At 50.6% G+C, this 19,881-nt stretch overlaps 13 non-coding genes across 13 annotated transcripts; 10 read left to right on the forward strand and 3 right to left on the reverse strand.

Annotated features, from left to right (window-relative positions):
• The first annotated feature begins 1,451 nt into the window (after positions 1 to 1,451).
• Positions 1,452 to 1,642, forward strand: LOC137987021 (U2 spliceosomal RNA). Its single transcript, XR_011120208.1, has one exon. It is a non-coding gene; the product is annotated as a U2 spliceosomal RNA (small nuclear RNA).
• Positions 1,643 to 1,836: 194 nt separating this feature from the next.
• On the forward strand, positions 1,837 to 2,000 carry LOC137987052 (U1 spliceosomal RNA). Its single transcript, XR_011120234.1, has one exon. It is a non-coding gene; the product is annotated as a U1 spliceosomal RNA (small nuclear RNA).
• A 976-nt stretch (positions 2,001 to 2,976) lies between these two features.
• LOC137987078 (5S ribosomal RNA) lies at positions 2,977 to 3,095 on the reverse strand. The gene has a single exon (XR_011120259.1). It is a non-coding gene; the product is annotated as a 5S ribosomal RNA (ribosomal RNA).
• Positions 3,096 to 3,362: 267 nt separating this feature from the next.
• On the forward strand, positions 3,363 to 3,554 carry LOC137987075 (U2 spliceosomal RNA). The gene has a single exon (XR_011120256.1). It is a non-coding gene; the product is annotated as a U2 spliceosomal RNA (small nuclear RNA).
• Positions 3,555 to 9,193: 5,639 nt separating this feature from the next.
• LOC137987016 (U2 spliceosomal RNA) lies at positions 9,194 to 9,385 on the forward strand. The gene has a single exon (XR_011120204.1). It is a non-coding gene; the product is annotated as a U2 spliceosomal RNA (small nuclear RNA).
• Positions 9,386 to 9,579: 194 nt separating this feature from the next.
• LOC137987063 (U1 spliceosomal RNA) lies at positions 9,580 to 9,742 on the forward strand. Its single transcript, XR_011120245.1, has one exon. It is a non-coding gene; the product is annotated as a U1 spliceosomal RNA (small nuclear RNA).
• Positions 9,743 to 10,718: 976 nt separating this feature from the next.
• On the reverse strand, positions 10,719 to 10,837 carry LOC137987017 (5S ribosomal RNA). The gene has a single exon (XR_011120205.1). It is a non-coding gene; the product is annotated as a 5S ribosomal RNA (ribosomal RNA).
• Positions 10,838 to 11,104: 267 nt separating this feature from the next.
• LOC137987015 (U2 spliceosomal RNA) lies at positions 11,105 to 11,295 on the forward strand. Its single transcript, XR_011120203.1, has one exon. It is a non-coding gene; the product is annotated as a U2 spliceosomal RNA (small nuclear RNA).
• Positions 11,296 to 11,489: 194 nt separating this feature from the next.
• LOC137987065 (U1 spliceosomal RNA) lies at positions 11,490 to 11,654 on the forward strand. The gene has a single exon (XR_011120247.1). It is a non-coding gene; the product is annotated as a U1 spliceosomal RNA (small nuclear RNA).
• Positions 11,655 to 12,632: 978 nt separating this feature from the next.
• On the reverse strand, positions 12,633 to 12,751 carry LOC137987029 (5S ribosomal RNA). Its single transcript, XR_011120216.1, has one exon. It is a non-coding gene; the product is annotated as a 5S ribosomal RNA (ribosomal RNA).
• A 267-nt stretch (positions 12,752 to 13,018) lies between these two features.
• LOC137987076 (U2 spliceosomal RNA) lies at positions 13,019 to 13,210 on the forward strand. The gene has a single exon (XR_011120257.1). It is a non-coding gene; the product is annotated as a U2 spliceosomal RNA (small nuclear RNA).
• Positions 13,211 to 18,849: 5,639 nt separating this feature from the next.
• On the forward strand, positions 18,850 to 19,037 carry LOC137987030 (U2 spliceosomal RNA). Its single transcript, XR_011120217.1, has one exon. It is a non-coding gene; the product is annotated as a U2 spliceosomal RNA (small nuclear RNA).
• Positions 19,038 to 19,233: 196 nt separating this feature from the next.
• Positions 19,234 to 19,398, forward strand: LOC137987068 (U1 spliceosomal RNA). The gene has a single exon (XR_011120249.1). It is a non-coding gene; the product is annotated as a U1 spliceosomal RNA (small nuclear RNA).
• Positions 19,399 to 19,881: the final 483 nt, after the last annotated feature.

Below are 19,881 nucleotides of genomic sequence, written 5' to 3' on the forward strand. Positions count from 1 at the left end.
ACACCTACACAAGGTATGAGCTTGGTTCTGGATCCAAGCTCAACCTGACAAAGTCTCGCGGCTTGTGGCTGGGGTCTTGGGCTGGCCGAACTGACCCCCCTGTCCCTCTCGACTGGACATCTTCTAAGCTTAAAATCCTCGGAGTCTTCATTGGCCCGCATGACATTGATGAACTAATTGGCGGCCTCGGATAGAGGCTGTGGAACGCGTCCTCTCCTCCTGGCGTCAGCGCTCCTTGTCTTTTCATGGCAAGGCTTTGGTCATCAATTGCCTGGCCCTCGCCAGGGTTTGGTATGTGGCATCCCTGGTCCACATGCCCCCCTGGGTACTTAAAGAACTTAACTCCCTTGTTTTCTCATTCTTCTGGAAAACCAAGCGGGAGCTCGTTGCACGTGCTGTGGTCGTTCAGCCCACATCGCTGGGAGGTTTCTCGGTGGTGGACATTAAGCTCAAGGTTTGGTCGCTTCTGGGTCAGTGGGTCAAACGGTCTACTTTGTCCTCGTCAAGCTGGTCCTCCTTTGTGTCGTACTGGTTTCAATCGTGTTTTGCTGCCTCCTCTCTTGATGTTTTCTCCCGTCCCGCTGCCTTCGACAGGTCCCTGTTACCGCCATTTTACTCCTCTTTGCTTTTGGCCTGGGAGTCGCTTGGTGGCTCTTTTTCCCCCTCCCGGGGAACTTTGGTTTTCGCATCCTCTGACCCTCACGTTGTCGCCTCCGTGGCTTTTTTTCTCTGCCAAAGTCGGTTACCAGTTTCTTTTATCCTGTTCCTCTGTCACACCGCACTGTGTAGTTAAGTTCTTTCCCTCCTTTGGGGACCTTTACTGGTATGATACGTGGCGCCAGTTCCACTTCTTTGATTTTGACCGCTTTGTTGTTGATTTCTCCTGGAAGGTAGCTCATGGTGTGATTTACACTGCTGAGCGTCTTCTCTCTTTTGGTTTATCTGTCTCCTCCGCTTGTTTTTGTGGTCCTGTCGTCGAGTCACTGTCGCATTTGCTCTTTGTGTGTCCCCTTGCTCAAAGTGTTGTTGGTTGGCTACAGTCCCTCCTTTTTCATTTCTCGCCTATGTGTCCTGTGCTTGAGCGTCGCCATTTACTTTTTGGTTTCAATTCCACTGAGCTTCACGCAGTGCCCAAAGTCTTCAGTTACCTGTTGTGTGCCTGTAAGTTTCACATCTGGCTGGCCCGCAATGACTACCGCTTTCGTTCTGTCAACCTGGGGCCCTCGCCGTCATTGAGGGAGCAAAGGCCCGTGTCAAGTTCCACCTCCCCTTGCTCTTCAAGCGTTTTTCAACCCGGAGACGTCGACGTTATTTTGCCCGCCAGTGGGGGGCGGATGGAGTCATCGCCTCTATGTTTCCAACAAGCTCGTTTTTCGCTTCGGGCCACCTGCTTAATTCACCCTCTGTACCACCTGATTTGCTTAGTTTTATTTCGCCTCTGTCGCCTAATACTGGTGACCAATGCCTCAGGCGTTGGATGAGTCTGTCGACTGGTGACCTTTGGTCTGCCATTCACCGCTGCTCATCGAGCAGCTCATATATTAAACTGATTTTTGGAACTGGGCCGTGGAAAAGAGGCTTGCCTCGTCCCGGCCACGGGTTGCCTCGGTATAGCACTACCTCCGAGCGTGGCCCACTTCCCTCTGGGGAAGAAATAATCAAGTGAAAGCAGAACAAATGACCAAGCAACCAACCTTCACATTCTCTTCTCTTTTCTAGGTAGCATAGCAGCGAGTGGACAGCACGACACGACAGGACGAGGAGCACGTGACCCCCATTACCACATGGTATGCGCAGACAAGTTGCGTTTTGCGGTTCCGGAGAGGTTGAAAAGGCATACTTACCTGACGCGGGAGGCACTGTGATCAGGGAGGCAGTCCTCTCAAGGTGAGGCTCTTTCATTGCACTTCGATTGGGTTGACCCTTGCGATTACCCCAAATGTGGGTAACTCGAGCGTATAATTTCTGGTAGTGGGGACCTGCGTTCGCGCTAGTCCCCGCACCAAACCCCGGTGGCAAAGTTGGCTAATGGGAAGGTTTGTTGGTAACGTTTCAGGCAGGGCAGGGAAGGAGATGCGGTGGCGGTGTAAGGACTAAGGAAGGTGAGTTGTATTTGTGAATTCCACTGCTGAAATTGTAGGTGAATGTTCCGTACTTGGTGCACTGCAAAACTGTGATTTTATTTCTTTCATTCTTGGCCGTAGAGAGAGCGAGAGGACGTGTTTATTTCAGCCGCATCGATTTCCATCGATAGACGAGTGAGACAAGAAAATGCCAGCGGGTCGAGCTCTTATCCTCGTGCATCGTTTCGAAAACGTAAGTGGATGTGTGTTTGTACTGCTCCATCGCGATAGATTTCTTTTGCGTTGTGTTATGTTGCGTTCTGGAGAGCCCGTTTTGCATTGAGTAACTGAGGACCCGCCAGATCAGTTGGCGTTACATTTCTGTGGCCAACACTTTGTGGTTTCTCTATGTTATCAGTTAATTGGATTGTTATCATAAAAAGTAAATCTTTCATGGTCAGGATAGTGTCTTATCGGCCCTTTGAATACGTACTGTCCGTGTTGAGCAGGGAACAGTAAGACTTTGAAGTGCGCTACGTCACGTAAGTCACGTTTTCGCAGGATCAATGTTGTAGTGTTGTAGCCTTCGTTGTATGCATATCATCCGGGCTAGGTTAACTTCCATCTAATGCATAACAGTGCATGCATTTTTTACTTGTCGTATCCTGTTCTTTGCTCACACGAAAAGATACGTTTCATGTCATAAACGTTGGATTGATAAGATCTCGCGCGCACGCGCTCCCTTGGGAATACAAGTTCCACTTTCTCGTGTGAACTATTTTGTTTTTGTTGTATGTCTCATCTTTGACATATCGTTGGCATGTTGTGTTCAAAAAACCTGGTTTGGAATGTTCTTTCATTAAAGGAAACTGAGATTTTTTGAGATAATCAAGTGTACAGAAGGAAAAAGGGAAGCCTACAACACGGGGTATTCCCAGGCGGTCTCCCATCCAAGTACTAACCCCGCCCGACAGGGCTTAACTTCGGTGATCGGACGAGAACCGGTGTTTTCCCTGTGGTATGGTCGTAGACAAGTAATTCGCCGTGAAAATTAACTTTGTTATAAGGGAAAATAAAAACGAGGTCAGAGCAAGCACAATGTGCATTTGTCCTCTTGCCGTCAACGCAAGTGCCATGCAATGCTGGTCCTGCTGCCCACTGTACAAGGGCGATCGTTGTGTGCGCCTCGCTTTCAGGTTGGCTTTGGGCATTCCTTCCTTGGCACGGATTGTAATCGGACCACCATATCTCGTGGCCATGAGACTGGGAGCACCTTGTCCGCTGTGAGCATTTACGGGCATCGCTTCTCGGCCTTTTGGCTAAGATCAAGTGTAGTATCTGTTCTTATCAGCTTAATATCTGATACGCTGCTCATCGAGCAGCTCATATATTAAACTGATTTTTGGAACTGGGCCGTGGAAAAGAGGCTTGCCTCGTCCCGGCCACGGGTTGCCTCGGTATAGCACTACCTCCGAGCGTGGCCCACTTCCCTCTGGGGAAGAAATAATCAAGTGAAAGCAGAACAAATGACCAAGCAACCAACCTTCACATTTCTCTTCTCTTTTCTAGGTAGCATAGCAGCGAGTGGACAGCACGACACGACAGGACGAGGAGCACGTGACCCCCATTACCACATGGTATGCGCAGACAAGTTGCGTTTTTGCGGTTCCGGAGAGGTTGAAAAGGCATACTTACCTGACGCGGGTTTTTATTATCTGCCAGGTTCGTGCCTTTCCTTGTGGTACGCGTAAGTTCCGTATTGGAATTGGAGTGTGGGGACAAGCGTTTTTGGGATTTGTGGTAAGATTTTTGATTCCTGAGTTTTACTGGTGACCCTCCTGGGGACTTATGCTTGGCGTCCTGCCATAACCCAGGGTAGCCAGTCTTTCTGTTCCCTTCCTGGGAGCTTTGCTTTCCGGGGGGACTGTTTTTTCTCTTTTTCCCTTTTCATCATGCCTCTTGCGGCCTTTAAGAGGACAGTAGTCCTCGACCTTTCCGATGTTCCAACCTCTGTTCCCAGGGCGGAACTTGTTACAGCCATCAAGGGAAAGTTCACCCCCTTTGTGATTGACAGTATTCAGTTTGTTCCCGTAAAACTGGTTCAGATTACTTTCGCTGACCCAAAATGTAAAAATATTGTTGAAGGTTATGATTTTGTCACTTTAGCTGGTGCTAAGTGCAAAGTCATGTATGCTGGGCCTCGAGCTCAAAATGTTATGTTGTATCACTATCCCTTTGAGGAGAGTGATGATCGCCTCCGGCCCTACTTTTCCTCGTACGGGAAGGTGGAGACGATAAGGCACCAGCATTACCCGGGTGACCCTGCAATCTGCACTGGAGCCCGTATCATCAAAATGGTTCGTTCTGGCCGGATCCCTCGTAATCTGGACATTGCTGGATATAAATGTAAGGTGTGGTATGTGGGTCAGCCGGCCGAATGTGATATCTGTCGTGGGGAACACCTCACCAAAAACTGTGACTTGCGCGGGAAGTGCCGCAGGTGTCGGGAGCCTGGTCACATGGCCAGGGATTGCCCAACCCCCCCAATGCCTGGGGGAACCCACCATCTTCGCCTGCGACCCCCGCCCATCCGTCCGCTTCACTTGTTGTTGGTGCCACTCCCCCGGAGTCGCTGCCTCCCCTCCTGGATGTCAGTTCTGGTCCTGAGGACCTTCCCACTTCTCCTGCAAGCTCTGACCATGAGGACTCTGGGGACGAGGGGGTAACCCTTCGTCCTCCTGCCCCCACGCAACCTGGTATTTCAAGTTGGGGTTCCCACACCGACCTCAGGGACAATGAGTTATCCCCCCTGGTACTCCACCCATGGCCTCTCCTGCCACCAGTAAATGTTAAGGAGGGTGCGGCCCTCCCTAAAACGGTAATGGTGGGTCCTCGACGCGCGTGCAGGTGGCTGCCTCCCCCGCCGCTGCGTCTGATGGTTTGGCTGCGCCACAGAGTAATACAATGTTAACACTAGTAGTAACGTAGTTGGTGTAATGGACAATACTACTATAGTTAATGGAAAAGAAATGGAAATGGATAATAGTAATAATGTAGTTACTGGAAAAGAAATGACAAATAATGCTGTAGTTAATGGAAAAGAAATGGAAATGGATAATAGTAATAATGGAAAAGAAATGGATACGAATGATAATGAACTAGTTAATGAGACTGAATACAGTCAAAGTATATTTAGTGACGATGACCCTTTAACGGGCATCAATGTAACCCCTGTAAATACCCCACAGGTTCTATCTCTGTCTCCCGTAATGGTTAACGAGGTCGAGCTGACTGATTCACCAGTCACTAAGCGTGGACTTTCGGATGTTGAGGCTTCCTCTGATGATCAGGTCAAGTCTAAGAAGAAAGCGAAGAAACCTCTTCCTGGTTCTGCGGTCCCCGGCCGCTCGAAGTCTGGAAAGGGCAGGGAGTCTGGGAGGGCTGTTCATTCTGGCCTTCCCTCCTTGGCTCCCCCTGCCCCGGTTCGGAGCCGTCGCTCCTAGTTGTGCTGTCTCTCTCTTTCTTCTCAGTTATGGCTCTCTCTATCCTCTCCTTAAACACCAATGGTCTCAGGGACTCGTCCAAGCGCGCTGGTGTTCTGCACTGGTTACGTTCCTTTCCTCAGGTCCCTGACATTGTCTGCCTACAAGAGGGCCCACTGCTCTTCAGACAGTGAATGTCAGTCTGGTTTCGTTCATCTGGTTTTAATGCAGTTGCTTCTGTTGGCTCTGCACACTCTTGTGGTTGCATCATTTTATTCCGCCCCACGGTCACCCTTACGAGCTCTTGGTGTGACACCGCTGGGCGTGTTGTTTTTTGCCACTTTACCCATTCTGGGCACCCGTTTCGTATCTGCTGTCTCTACGCCCCCAATCGCAACCCAGCCCGTGACGACTTCCTGGACGACGTCTCGTCTTGGGTTGATCCCACCTATCCGACCTTCCTTGCCGGGGACTTTAACACTGTGTTCGACCGCGCCCTCGATCGTCGGGGCTCCAATGTCTCTGACACTTCCCGCGAAAGTACTGCTACCTTAAAACGTCTTTTTGACTCCTGCTGTTGTCTGGACATTTGGAGGCACCTGCATCCTTCCGATTCTGCCTTCTCTTGGACTCGCTCAGACGGCCTTATGGCCTCCCGTATTGATCTCATTGGTGCCCCGTACTCCTGTTACCATCAGTCTTGACTTGCGATATTATTCCTTGTCCGTTTTCGGATCACTGTGGTGTGGTGCTTTCTTGTAGTGTCCCAGACATTGCTGCTCCTGGGACAGTTTCTGGAAGCTCAACATTTCTGTCCTCAATGATGAGGACTATATCCAGCATATCACTAATTTTTGGTCCGTTTGGAGGCAGTCCATGCTGTCCTTCCCGTCACTAGCTAAGTGGTGGGATAAGGGCAAGAGCCAAATCAAAGGCCTCACAATTAAATATTGCGCTGAGCGCTCGAAAGAAAACATCGCAGTGTCGAGACCTCCTTGGCCGACTAGCTGGGCATCTTAAGAACCGTGTTGATGCCGGTTTCACCTCCTGTGTTGAGCCGTACCATTCTACCCTGTCTGCCCTTGCTGCCCTAGACCTCGAGGCAGCTCGGGGAGCCCAAGTCCGTGCTCGGGCCAATGGGTTGAGGAAGGTGAAACCTCCTCGGCCTTTTTCTTCCGTCTGGAAAAGAAGCGTGCCGCCGACCGACTTATTTCAGCACTTCGATGCGATGATGGCACAGTGGTCTCGAGTTCAAAGGACCTATGCCAGGCTTTTGCTTCCTTTTATTCTAACTTGTTTAGTGCCGAGCCTACTGACGGGGACGTGGCTCTTTCCCTGCTCGACGCCCTCACCTCCACCTTGTCCGCCGACCAGGCTCAACAGTGTGATGGTCCTCTCCAGTCGGAGGAGTGTTATACTGCTTTATGTGGGATGGCTCGAGGCAAGACCCCGGGCTTGGATGGCCTCCCTATGGAGTTTTATGTCAAATTCTGGCCGGTGCTCGGACAGGACCTCGTGCTCGTCCTGAACTCATGTTATGAGGCTGGCACTCTCAGCCTCTCTCAGCGTCGAGGCATCATTTCTCTCATCTTTAAGACGGGTGACCGGCTGAACCCTCGTAACTGGCGGCCAATTTCCCTCCTTAGTGTGGACTACAAGCTCGCTGCCCGCGTCATCGCTGGGCGTCTCCTGAAGGTTATTCATGCCGTGGTGGCTGAGGATCAAACCTGTGGTGTCCCCGGTCGTTATATTGGTGAGAACGTCGCTTATCTCCGAGACATGGTCCATTACGCCACGCAATCCGGGTCTCCTTGTGCCATCCTCTCGCTCGACCAAGAAAAAGCGTTTGATCGCGTTGATTGGTCCTTTCTGCATGCCACCCTCTGCAGAATGGGTTTCCAAACCTCCTTTCTGCGCTGGATCCGCCTTTTCTATAATGCTGTTCAGAGTGCTGTCATTGTTAACGGTCATGTCTCAAACTTTTTCAGTCTCACACGGGGGGTGCGTCAAGGCTGCCCCCTCGCACCTTTGCTGTATGTTATGGTCGCTGAGGTCTTGGCCGCCAATATTCGAGCAAATCCCGCCATTACTGGACCTTTGCTGCCTGGACTGCCCTCACCGCTCTCTCCAATTTCCCAGTACGCGGATGACACATCGCTCATCTTGTCCTCCGATGCCTCCATTAGGGCTGTTTTTGACACCTACACAAGGTATGAGCTTGGTTCTGGATCCAAGCTCAACCTGACAAAGTCTCGCGGCTTGTGGCTGGGGTCTTGGGCTGGCCGAACTGACCCCCCTGTCCCTCTCGACTGGACATCTTCTAAGCTTAAAATCCTCGGAGTCTTCATTGGCCCGCATGACATTGATGAACTAATTGGCGGCCTCGGATAGAGGCTGTGGAACGCGTCCTCTCCTCCTGGCGTCAGCGCTCCTTGTCTTTTCATGGCAAGGCTTTGGTCATCAATTGCCTGGCCCTCGCCAGGGTTTGGTATGTGGCATCCCTGGTCCACATGCCCCCCTGGGTACTTAAAGAACTTAACTCCCTTGTTTTCTCATTCTTCTGGAAAACCAAGCGGGAGCTCGTTGCACGTGCTGTGGTCGTTCAGCCCACATCGCTGGGAGGTTTCTCGGTGGTGGACATTAAGCTCAAGGTTTGGTCGCTTCTGGGTCAGTGGGTCAAACGGTCTACTTTGTCCTCGTCAAGCTGGTCCTCCTTTGTGTCGTACTGGTTTCAATCGTGTTTTGCTGCCTCCTCTCTTGATGTTTTCTCCCGTCCCGCTGCCTTCGACAGGTCCCTGTTACCGCCATTTTACTCCTCTTTGCTTTTGGCCTGGGAGTCGCTTGGTGGCTCTTTTTCCCCCTCCCGGGGAACTTTGGTTTTCGCATCCTCTGACCCTCACGTTGTCGCCTCCGTGGCTTTTTTTCTCTGCCAAAGTCGGTTACCAGTTTCTTTTATCCTGTTCCTCTGTCACACCGCACTGTGTAGTTAAGTTCTTTCCCTCCTTTGGGGACCTTTACTGGTATGATACGTGGCGCCAGTTCCACTTCTTTGATTTTGACCGCTTTGTTGTTGATTTCTCCTGGAAGGTAGCTCATGGTGTGATTTACACTGCTGAGCGTCTTCTCTCTTTTGGTTTATCTGTCTCCTCCGCTTGTTTTTGTGGTCCTGTCGTCGAGTCACTGTCGCATTTGCTCTTTGTGTGTCCCCTTGCTCAAAGTGTTGTTGGTTGGCTACAGTCCCTCCTTTTTCATTTCTCGCCTATGTGTCCTGTGCTTGAGCGTCGCCATTTACTTTTTGGTTTCAATTCCACTGAGCTTCACGCAGTGCCCAAAGTCTTCAGTTACCTGTTGTGTGCCTGTAAGTTTCACATCTGGCTGGCCCGCAATGACTACCGCTTTCGTTCTGTCAACCTGGGGCCCTCGCCGTCATTGAGGGAGCAAAGGCCCGTGTCAAGTTCCACCTCCCCTTGCTCTTCAAGCGTTTTTCAACCCGGAGACGTCGACGTTATTTTGCCCGCCAGTGGGGGGCGGATGGAGTCATCGCCTCTATGTTTCCAACAAGCTCGTTTTTCGCTTCGGGCCACCTGCTTAATTCACCCTCTGTACCACCTGATTTGCTTAGTTTTATTTCGCCTCTGTCGCCTAATACTGGTGACCAATGCCTCAGGCGTTGGATGAGTCTGTCGACTGGTGACCTTTGGTCTGCCATTCACCCGCTGCTCATCGAGCAGCTCATATATTAAACTGATTTTTGGAACTGGGCCGTGGAAAAGAGGCTTGCCTCGTCCCGGCCACGGGTTGCCTCGGTATAGCACTACCTCCGAGCGTGGCCCACTTCCCTCTGGGGAAGAAATAATCAAGTGAAAGCAGAACAAATGACCAAGCAACCAACCTTCACATTCTCTTCTCTTTTCTAGGTAGCATAGCAGCGAGTGGACAGCACGACACGACAGGACGAGGAGCACGTGACCCCCATTACCACATGGTATGCGCAGACAAGTTGCGTTTTGCGGTTCCGGAGAGGTTGAAAAGGCATACTTACCTGACGCGGGAGGCACTGTGATCAGGAGGCAGTCCTCTCAAGGTGAGGCTCTTTCATTGCACTTCGATTGGGTTGACCCTTGCGATTACCCCAAATGTGGGTAACTCGAGCGTATAATTTCTGGTAGTGGGGACCTGCGTTCGCGCTAGTCCCCGCACCAAACCCCGGTGGCAAAGTTGGCTAATGGGAAGGTTTGTTGGTAACGTTTCAGGCAGGGCAGGGAAGGAGATGCGGTGGCGGTGTAAGGACTAAGGAAGGTGAGTTGTATTTGTGAATTCCACTGCTGAAATTGTAGGTGAATGTTCCGTACTTGGTGCACTGCAAAACTGTGATTTTATTTCTTTCATTCTTGGCCGTAGAGAGAGCGAGAGGACGTGTTTATTTCAGCCGCATCGATTTCCATCGATAGACGAGTGAGACAAGAAAATGCCAGCGGGTCGAGCTCTTATCCTCGTGCATCGTTTCGAAAACGTAAGTGGATGTGTGTTTGTACTGCTCCATCGCGATAGATTTCTTTTGCGTTGTGTTATGTTGCGTTCTGGAGAGCCCGTTTTGCATTGAGTAACTGAGGACCCGCCAGATCAGTTGGCGTTACATTTCTGTGGCCAACACTTTGTGGTTTCTCTATGTTATCAGTTAATTGGATTGTTATCATAAAAAGTAAATCTTTCATGGTCAGGATAGTGTCTTATCGGCCCTTTGAATACGTACTGTCCGTGTTGAGCAGGGAACAGTAAGACTTTGAAGTGCGCTACGTCACGTAAGTCACGTTTTCGCAGGATCAATGTTGTAGTGTTGTAGCCTTCGTTGTATGCATATCATCCGGGCTAGGTTAACTTCCATCTAATGCATAACAGTGCATGCCATTTTTTACTTGTCGTATCCTGTTCTTTGCTCACACGAAAAGATACGTTTCATGTCATAAACGTTGGATTGATAAGATCTCGCGCGCACGCGCTCCCTTGGGAATACAAGTTCCACTTTCTCGTGTGAACTATTTTGTTTTTGTTGTATGTCTCATCTTTGACATATCGTTGGCATGTTGTGTTCAAAAAACCTGGTTTGGAATGTTCTTTCATTAAAGGAAACTGAGATTTTTGAGATAATCAAGTGTACAGAAGGAAAAAGGGAAGCCTACAACACGGGGTATTCCCAGGCGGTCTCCCATCCAAGTACTAACCCCGCCCGACAGGGCTTAACTTCGGTGATCGGACGAGAACCGGTGTTTTCCCTGTGGTATGGTCGTAGACAAGTAATTCGCCGTGAAAATTAACTTTGTTATAAGGGAAAATAAAAACGAGGTCAGAGCAAGCACAATGTGCATTTGTCCTCTTGCCGTCAACGCAAGTGCCATGCAATGCTGGTCCTGCTGCCCACTGTACAAGGGCGATCGTTGTGTGCGCCTCGCTTTCAGGTTGGCTTTGGGCATTCCTTCCTTGGCACGGATTGTAATCGGACCACCATATCTCGTGGCCATGAGACTGGGAGCACCTTGTCCGCTGTGAGCATTTACGGGCATCGCTTCTCGGCCTTTTGGCTAAGATCAAGTGTAGTATCTGTCTTATCAGCTTAATATCTGATACCGCTGCTCATCGAGCAGCTCATATATTAAACTGATTTTTGGAACTGGGCAGTGGAAAGAGGCTTGCCTCGTCCCGGCCACGGGTTGCCTCGGTATAGCACTACCTCCGAGCGTGGCCCACTTCCCTCTGGGGAAGAAATAATCAAGTGAAAGCAGAACAAATGACCAAGCAACCAACCTTCACATTCTCTTCTCTTTTCTAGGTAGCATAGCAGCGAGTGGACAGCACGACACGACAGGACGAGGAGCACGTGACCCCCATTACCCCATGGTATGCGCAGACAAGTTGCGTTTTGCGGTTCCGGAGAGGTTGAAAAGGCATACTTACCTGACGCGGGAGGCACTGTGATCAGGGAGGCAGTCCTCTCAAGGTGAGGCTCTTTCATTGCACTTCGATTGGGTTGACCCTTGCGATTACCCCAAATGTGGGTAACTCGAGCGTATAATTTCTTGGTAGTGGGGACCTGCGTTCGCGCTAGTCCCCGCACCAAACCCCGGTGGCAAAGTTGGCTAATGGGAAGGTTTGTTGGTAACGTTTCAGGCAGGGCAGGGAAGGAGATGCGGTGGCGGTGTAAGGACTAAGGAAGGTGAGTTGTATTTGTGAATTCCACTGCTGAAATTGTAGGTGAAAGTTCCGTACTTGGTGCACTGCAAAACTGTGATTTTATTTCTTTCATTCTTGGCCGTAGAGAGAGCGAGAGGACGTGTTTATTTCAGCCGCATCGATTCCATCGATAGACGAGTGAGACAAGAAAATGCCAGCGGGTCGAGCTCTTATCCTCGTGCATCGTTTCGAAAACGTAAGTGGATGTGTGTTTTGTACTGCTCCATCGCGATTAGATTTCTTTTGCGTTGTGTTATGTTGCGTTCTGGAGAGCCCGTTTTGCATTGAGTAACTGAGGACCCGCCAGATCAGTTGGCGTTACATTTCTGTGGCCAACACTTTGTGGTTTCTCTATGTTATCAGTTAATTGGATTGTTATGCATAAAAAGTAAATCTTTCATGGTCAGGATAGTGTCTTATCGGCCCTTTGAATACGTACTGTCCGTGTTGAGCAGGGGAACAGTAAGACTTTGAAGTGCGCTACGTCACGTAAGTCACGTTTTCGCAGGATCAATGTTGTAGTGTTGTAGCCTTCGTTGTATGCATATCATCCGGGCTAGGTTAACTTCCATCTAATGCATAACAGTGCATGCATTTTTTACTTGTCGTATCTGTCTTTGCTCACACGAAAAGATACGTTTCATGTCATAAACGTTGGATTGATAAGATCTCGCGCGCACGCAGCTCCCTTGGGAATACAAGTTCCACTTTCTCGTGTGAACTATTTGGTTTTTGTTGTATGTCTCATCTTTGGACATATCGTTGGCATGTTGTGTTCAAAAAACCTGGTTTGGAATGTTCTTTCATTAAAGGAAACTGAGATTTTTGAGATAATCAAGTGTACAGAAGGAAAAAGGGAAGCCTACAACACGGGGTATTCCCAGGCGGTCTCCCATCCAAGTACTAACCCCGCCCGACAGGGCTTAACTTCGGTGATCGGACGAGAACCGGTGTTTTCCCTGTGGTATGGTCGTAGACAAGTAATTCGCCGTGAAAATTAACTTTGTTATAAGGGAAAATAAAAACGAGGTCAGAGCAAGCACAATGTGCATTTGTCCTCTTGCCGTCAACGCAAGTGCCATGCAATGCTGGTCATGCTGCCCACTGTACAAGGGCGATCGTTGTGTGCGCCTCGCTTTCAGGTTGGCTTTGGGCATTCCTTCCTTGGCACGGATTGTAATCGGACCACCATATCTCGTGGCCATGAGACTGGGAGCACCTTGTCCGCTGTGAGCATTTACGGGCATCGCTTCTCGGCCTTTTGGCTAAGATCAAGTGTAGTATCTGTTCTTATCAGCTTAATATCTGATACGCTGCTCATCGAGCAGCTCATATATTAAACTGATTTTTGGAACTGGGCCGTGGAAAAGAGGCTTGCCTCGTCCCGGCCACGGGTTGCCTCGGTATAGCACTACCTCCGAGCGTGGCCCACTTCCCTCTGGGGAAGAAATAATCAAGTGAAAGCAGAACAAATGACCAAGCAACCAACCTTCACATTTCTCTTCTCTTTTCTAGGTAGCATAGCAGCGAGTGGACAGCACGACACGACAGGACGAGGAGCACGTGACCCCCATTACCACATGGTATGCGCAGACAAGTTGCGTTTTTGCGGTTCCGGAGAGGTTGAAAAGGCATACTTACCTGACGCGGGTTTTTATTATCTGCCAGGTTCGTGCCTTTCCTTGTGGTACGCGTAAGTTCCGTATTGGAATTGGAGTGTGGGGACAAGCGTTTTTGGGATTTGTGGTAAGATTTTTGATTCCTGAGTTTTACTGGTGACCCTCCTGGGGACTTATGCTTGGCGTCCTGCCATAACCCAGGGTAGCCAGTCTTTCTGTTCCCTTCCTGGGAGCTTTGCTTTCCGGGGGGACTGTTTTTTCTCTTTTTCCCTTTTCATCATGCCTCTTGCGGCCTTTAAGAGGACAGTAGTCCTCGACCTTTCCGATGTTCCAACCTCTGTTCCCAGGGCGGAACTTGTTACAGCCATCAAGGGAAAGTTCACCCCCTTTGTGATTGACAGTATTCAGTTTGTTCCCGTAAAACTGGTTCAGATTACTTTCGCTGACCCAAAATGTAAAAATATTGTTGAAGGTTATGATTTTGTCACTTTAGCTGGTGCTAAGTGCAAAGTCATGTATGCTGGGCCTCGAGCTCAAAATGTTATGTTGTATCACTATCCCTTTGAGGAGAGTGATGATCGCCTCCGGCCCTACTTTTCCTCGTACGGGAAGGTGGAGACGATAAGGCACCAGCATTACCCGGGTGACCCTGCAATCTGCACTGGAGCCCGTATCATCAAAATGGTTCGTTCTGGCCGGATCCCTCGTAATCTGGACATTGCTGGATATAAATGTAAGGTGTGGTATGTGGGTCAGCCGGCCGAATGTGATATCTGTCGTGGGGAACACCTCACCAAAAACTGTGACTTGCGCGGGAAGTGCCGCAGGTGTCGGGAGCCTGGTCACATGGCCAGGGATTGCCCAACCCCCCCAATGCCTGGGGGAACCCACCATCTTCGCCTGCGACCCCCGCCCATCCGTCCGCTTCACTTGTTGTTGGTGCCACTCCCCCGGAGTCGCTGCCTCCCCTCCTGGATGTCAGTTCTGGTCCTGAGGACCTTCCCACTTCTCCTGCAAGCTCTGACCATGAGGACTCTGGGGACGAGGGGGTAACCCTTCGTCCTCCTGCCCCCACGCAACCTGGTATTTCAAGTTGGGGTTCCCACACCGACCTCAGGGACAATGAGTTATCCCCCCTGGTACTCCACCCATGGCCTCTCCTGCCACCAGTAAATGTTAAGGAGGGTGCGGCCCTCCCTAAAACGGTAATGGTGGGTCCTCGACGCGCGTGCAGGTGGCTGCCTCCCCCGCCGCTGCGTCTGATGGTTTGGCTGCGCCACAGAGTAATACAATGTTAACACTAGTAGTAACGTAGTTGGTGTAATGGACAATACTACTATAGTTAATGGAAAAGAAATGGAAATGGATAATAGTAATAATGTAGTTACTGGAAAAGAAATGACAAATAATGCTGTAGTTAATGGAAAAGAAATGGAAATGGATAATAGTAATAATGGAAAAGAAATGGATACGAATGATAATGAACTAGTTAATGAGACTGAATACAGTCAAAGTATATTTAGTGACGATGACCCTTTAACGGGCATCAATGTAACCCCTGTAAATACCCCACAGGTTCTATCTCTGTCTCCCGTAATGGTTAACGAGGTCGAGCTGACTGATTCACCAGTCACTAAGCGTGGACTTTCGGATGTTGAGGCTTCCTCTGATGATCAGGTCAAGTCTAAGAAGAAAGCGAAGAAACCTCTTCCTGGTTCTGCGGTCCCCGGCCGCTCGAAGTCTGGAAAGGGCAGGGAGTCTGGGAGGGCTGTTCATTCTGGCCTTCCCTCCTTGGCTCCCCCTGCCCCGGTTCGGAGCCGTCGCTCCTAGTTGTGCTGTCTCTCTCTTTCTTCTCAGTTATGGCTCTCTCTATCCTCTCCTTAAACACCAATGGTCTCAGGGACTCGTCCAAGCGCGCTGGTGTTCTGCACTGGTTACGTTCCTTTCCTCAGGTCCCTGACATTGTCTGCCTACAAGAGGGCCCACTGCTCTTCAGACAGTGAATGTCAGTCTGGTTTCGTTCATCTGGTTTTAATGCAGTTGCTTCTGTTGGCTCTGCACACTCTTGTGGTTGCATCATTTTATTCCGCCCCACGGTCACCCTTACGAGCTCTTGGTGTGACACCGCTGGGCGTGTTGTTTTTTGCCACTTTACCCATTCTGGGCACCCGTTTCGTATCTGCTGTCTCTACGCCCCCAATCGCAACCCAGCCCGTGACGACTTCCTGGACGACGTCTCGTCTTGGGTTGATCCCACCTATCCGACCTTCCTTGCCGGGGACTTTAACACTGTGTTCGACCGCGCCCTCGATCGTCGGGGCTCCAATGTCTCTGACACTTCCCGCGAAAGTACTGCTACCTTAAAACGTCTTTTTGACTCCTGCTGTTGTCTGGACATTTGGAGGCACCTGCATCCTTCCGATTCTGCCTTCTCTTGGACTCGCTCAGACGGCCTTATGGCCTCCCGTATTGATCTCATTGGTGCCCCGTACTCCTGTTACCATCAGTCTTGACTTGCGATATTATTCCTTGTCCGTTTTCGGATCACTGTGGTGTGGTGCTTTCTTGTAGTGTCCCAGACATTGCTGCTCCTGGGACAGTTTCTGGAAGCTCAACATTTCTGTCCTCAATGATGAGGACTATATCCAGCATATCACTAATTTTTGGTCCGTTTGGAGGCAGTCCATGCTGTCCTTCCCGTCACTAGCTAAGTGGTGGGATAAGGGCAAGAGCCAAATCAAAGGCCTCACAATTAAATATTGCGCTGAGCGCTCGAAAGAAAACATCGCAGTGTCGAGACCTCCTTGGCCGACTAGCTGGGCATCTTAAGAACCGTGTTGATGCCGGTTTCACCTCCTGTGTTGAGCCGTACCATTCTACCCTGTCTGCCCTTGCTGCCCTAGACCTCGAGGCAGCTCGGGGAGCCCAAGTCCGTGCTCGGGCCAATGGGTTGAGGAAGGTGAAACCTCCTCGGCCTTTTTCTTCCGTCTGGAAAAGAAGCGTGCCGCCGACCGACTTATTTCAGCACTTCGATGCGATGATGGCACAGTGGTCTCGAGTTCAAAGGACCTATGCCAGGCTTTTGCTTCCTTTTATTCTAACTTGTTTAGTGCCGAGCCTACTGACGGGGACGTGGCTCTTTCCCTGCTCGACGCCCTCACCTCCACCTTGTCCGCCGACCAGGCTCAACAGTGTGATGGTCCTCTCCAGTCGGAGGAGTGTTATACTGCTTTATGTGGGATGGCTCGAGGCAAGACCCCGGGCTTGGATGGCCTCCCTATGGAGTTTTATGTCAAATTCTGGCCGGTGCTCGGACAGGACCTCGTGCTCGTCCTGAACTCATGTTATGAGGCTGGCACTCTCAGCCTCTCTCAGCGTCGAGGCATCATTTCTCTCATCTTTAAGACGGGTGACCGGCTGAACCCTCGTAACTGGCGGCCAATTTCCCTCCTTAGTGTGGACTACAAGCTCGCTGCCCGCGTCATCGCTGGGCGTCTCCTGAAGGTTATTCATGCCGTGGTGGCTGAGGATCAAACCTGTGGTGTCCCCGGTCGTTATATTGGTGAGAACGTCGCTTATCTCCGAGACATGGTCCATTACGCCACGCAATCCGGGTCTCCTTGTGCCATCCTCTCGCTCGACCAAGAAAAAGCGTTTGATCGCGTTGATTGGTCCTTTCTGCATGCCACCCTCTGCAGAATGGGTTTCCAAACCTCCTTTCTGCGCTGGATCCGCCTTTTCTATAATGCTGTTCAGAGTGCTGTCATTGTTAACGGTCATGTCTCAAACTTTTTCAGTCTCACACGGGGGGTGCGTCAAGGCTGCCCCCTCGCACCTTTGCTGTATGTTATGGTCGCTGAGGTCTTGGCCGCCAATATTCGAGCAAATCCCGCCATTACTGGACCTTTGCTGCCTGGACTGCCCTCACCGCTCTCTCCAATTTCCCAGTACGCGGATGACACATCGCTCATCTTGTCCTCCGATGCCTCCATTAGGGCTGTTTTTGACACCTACACAAGGTATGAGCTTGGTTCTGGATCCAAGCTCAACCTGACAAAGTCTCGCGGCTTGTGGCTGGGGTCTTGGGCTGGCCGAACTGACCCCCCTGTCCCTCTCGACTGGACATCTTCTAAGCTTAAAATCCTCGGAGTCTTCATTGGCCCGCATGACATTGATGAACTAATTGGCGGCCTCGGATAGAGGCTGTGGAACGCGTCCTCTCCTCCTGGCGTCAGCGCTCCTTGTCTTTTCATGGCAAGGCTTTGGTCATCAATTGCCTGGCCCTCGCCAGGGTTTGGTATGTGGCATCCCTGGTCCACATGCCCCCCTGGGTACTTAAAGAACTTAACTCCCTTGTTTTCTCATTCTTCTGGAAAACCAAGCGGGAGCTCGTTGCACGTGCTGTGGTCGTTCAGCCCACATCGCTGGGAGGTTTCTCGGTGGTGGACATTAAGCTCAAGGTTTGGTCGCTTCTGGGTCAGTGGGTCAAACGGTCTACTTTGTCCTCGTCAAGCTGGTCCTCCTTTGTGTCGTACTGGTTTCAATCGTGTTTTGCTGCCTCCTCTCTTGATGTTTTCTCCCGTCCCGCTGCCTTCGACAGGTCCCTGTTACCGCCATTTTACTCCTCTTTGCTTTTGGCCTGGGAGTCGCTTGGTGGCTCTTTTTCCCCCTCCCGGGGAACTTTGGTTTTCGCATCCTCTGACCCTCACGTTGTCGCCTCCGTGGCTTTTTTTCTCTGCCAAAGTCGGTTACCAGTTTCTTTTATCCTGTTCCTCTGTCACACCGCACTGTGTAGTTAAGTTCTTTCCCTCCTTTGGGGACCTTTACTGGTATGATACGTGGCGCCAGTTCCACTTCTTTGATTTTGACCGCTTTGTTGTTGATTTCTCCTGGAAGGTAGCTCATGGTGTGATTTACACTGCTGAGCGTCTTCTCTCTTTTGGTTTATCTGTCTCCTCCGCTTGTTTTTGTGGTCCTGTCGTCGAGTCACTGTCGCATTTGCTCTTTGTGTGTCCCCTTGCTCAAAGTGTTGTTGGTTGGCTACAGTCCCTCCTTTTTCATTTCTCGCCTATGTGTCCTGTGCTTGAGCGTCGCCATTTACTTTTTGGTTTCAATTCCACTGAGCTTCACGCAGTGCCCAAAGTCTTCAGTTACCTGTTGTGTGCCTGTAAGTTTCACATCTGGCTGGCCCGCAATGACTACCGCTTTCGTTCTGTCAACCTGGGGCCCTCGCCGTCATTGAGGGAGCAAAGGCCCGTGTCAAGTTCCACCTCCCCTTGCTCTTCAAGCGTTTTTCAACCCGGAGACGTCGACGTTATTTTGCCCGCCAGTGGGGGGCGGATGGAGTCATCGCCTCTATGTTTCCAACAAGCTCGTTTTTCGCTTCGGGCCACCTGCTTAATTCACCCTCTGTACCACCTGATTTGCTTAGTTTTATTTCGCCTCTGTCGCCTAATACTGGTGACCAATGCCTCAGGCGTTGGATGAGTCTGTCGACTGGTGACCTTTGGTCTGCCATTCGCTGCTCATCGAGCAGCTCATATATTAAACTGATTTTTGGAACTGGGCCGTGGAAAAGAGGCTTGCCTCGTCCCGGCCACGGGTTGCCTCGGTATAGCACTACCTCCGAGCGTGGCCCACTTCCCTCTGGGGAAGAAATAATCAAGTGAAAGCAGAACAAATGACCAAGCAACCAACCTTCACATTCTCTTCTCTTTTCTAGGTAGCATAGCAGCGAGTGGACAGCACGACACGACAGGACGAGGAGCACGATGAACCCCCATTACCACATGGTATGCGCAGACAAGTTGCGTTTTGCGGTTCCGGAGAGGTTGAAAAGGCATACTTACCTGACGCGGGACGGCACTGTGATCAGGGAGGCAGTCCTCTCAAGGTGAGGCTCTTTCATTGCACTTCGATTGGGTTGACCCTTGCGATTACCCCAAATGTGGGTAACTCGAGCGTATAATTTCTGGTAGTGGGGACCTGCGTTCGCGCTAGTCCCCGCACCAAACCCCGGTGGCAAGTTGGCTAATGGGAAGGTTTGTTGGTAACGTTTCAGGCAGGGCAGGGAAGGAGATGCGGTGGCGGTGTAAGGACTAAGGAAGGTGAGTTGTATTTGTGAATTCCACTGCTGAAATTGTAGGTGAATGTTCCGTACTTGGTGCACTGCAAAACTGTGATTTTATTTCTTTCATTCTTGGCCGTAGAGAGAGCGAGAGGACGTGTTTATTTCAGCCGCATCGATTTCCATCGATAGACGAGTGAGACAAGAAAATGCCAGCGGGTCGAGCTCTTATCCTCGTGCATCGTTTCGAAAACGTAAGTGGATGTGTGTTTGTACTGCTCCATCGCGATAGATTTCTTTTGCGTTGTGTTATGTTGCGTTCTGGAGAGCCCGTTTTGCATTGAGTAACTGAGGACCCGCCAGATCAGTTGGCGTTACATTTCTGTGGCCAACACTTTGTGGTTTCTCTATGTTATCAGTTA

Source organism: Montipora foliosa, unplaced genomic scaffold (genome assembly GCF_036669935.1).
Source record: "Montipora foliosa isolate CH-2021 unplaced genomic scaffold, ASM3666993v2 scaffold_306, whole genome shotgun sequence".
In the NCBI taxonomy this organism is placed as follows: Eukaryota; Metazoa; Cnidaria; class Anthozoa; order Scleractinia; family Acroporidae; genus Montipora; species Montipora foliosa.